Raw genomic sequence first — 1,430 nt, forward strand, 5'->3', positions numbered from 1 at the left:
AAAATTTCCGTAATGAAAATTTAATCGAGTTAATTTTAAAAATTTTTTGTCGCTAAAATAGAAATTAATTTTAAGTGCATTAATTTATCACCGGATGCATTATGACATAATTTTACTAAAAAGCCTAAAAGCTTTTTTTGAAAAAAAAAAATGAATTTTTTTTTGGATAATTTTTCAAAGCGAAATTGAAATAATTGATCGAACAAAAAGCATAATGTTGATGCAGAAACAGCCTTATTAGTTAACAGTCTGGCGAAAAAAGCAGAAGGGAGAAGCTCTGATGGCCTGATCCAATCTGCATGCTTCTATCGATGCTTTGTGCATACTATGGAGGGACGGTGGCTGGGGAAGTGGACATACAGACATCATACACGGATAAAAAATACCCAGACAAGTGGGATCGAACATTCACAACAGGGTCTCGGCGAATCGATAAAAACGCATTTCCACCCGCCAGGCGTCAGCCGAAGACCCATAGGGTGATTAAAAACTCGCGGGTTACGGATAATGTACTGATCAAGTTACATCGATGCGACAAATGAGCACACGCTGTAGATATATTTTTTTTTATATTTTGTATTTTATGAAGGCCAATTAATTTTAATAAAAATTTTTGAAAATTTAAGAAGTTATGAGCAGCAAAAAAAATTTTTTAAGGGATTAAAAGAATTGTTTCTTAAGATTTTTTTTTCAATTTTTGAAAAAATTAATATTAAATAAATTTTAGGCAATTTTTAAAAAATTGAATTTTTGTATTGAAAAATAAATAAATGGAATAAAATAATAAAAAATTATAGTTTTTTAATTTAATTGAATTTTACTCAAAATTTTGAAAAATACAATAAATTTTTTTTTTTCGTAAAAAAATGTTATTTATTTATAAAATAAATGATTGAAATTTTAATAAAAGTTTTTCTTGGATTTATTAAAATAATTTTTTGTTAAAAATTTAGGAATTCTAATAAATGTTTAAAGTGAACTTTTAAATTATTTATTTAAACTAGCAAACTTGAAGTCACTATGTGACTTGTGAACTATAAATAAATAAAATTTTGCTTTATTGAATAATTTTGTTAAATTGCACTGTACTGTCTTAAATATTGAAGTTTTTGAAGATATAAGCTCATCCTGATGTTACACTCTTCAAGAGCTTTCATTTAAGTAGCCACATGCATTTTTGATATATTTATCATATATACATATATGTAATATATATAAATATATGAAAAATTGATGTGGGTACTCAAATGAAAGGTCTCGATGAGTGTAACATCGGGGTGAGCTTATATCTTTAAAAATGTCAATTTGTATCTTAAAAAATATAAAAATTCGAAATTTTGATTTTTTTATAATTAAAAAAAATCGAAATTATTTTTAATAAATTTAAGATTTTCCTAAAAATTTTAATAAATTTTTTTTGTGATTATTCT

The sequence above is a fragment of the Cotesia glomerata genome, linkage group LG8 (genome assembly GCF_020080835.1).
Source record: "Cotesia glomerata isolate CgM1 linkage group LG8, MPM_Cglom_v2.3, whole genome shotgun sequence".
NCBI lineage: Eukaryota > Metazoa > Arthropoda > Insecta > Hymenoptera > Braconidae > Cotesia > Cotesia glomerata.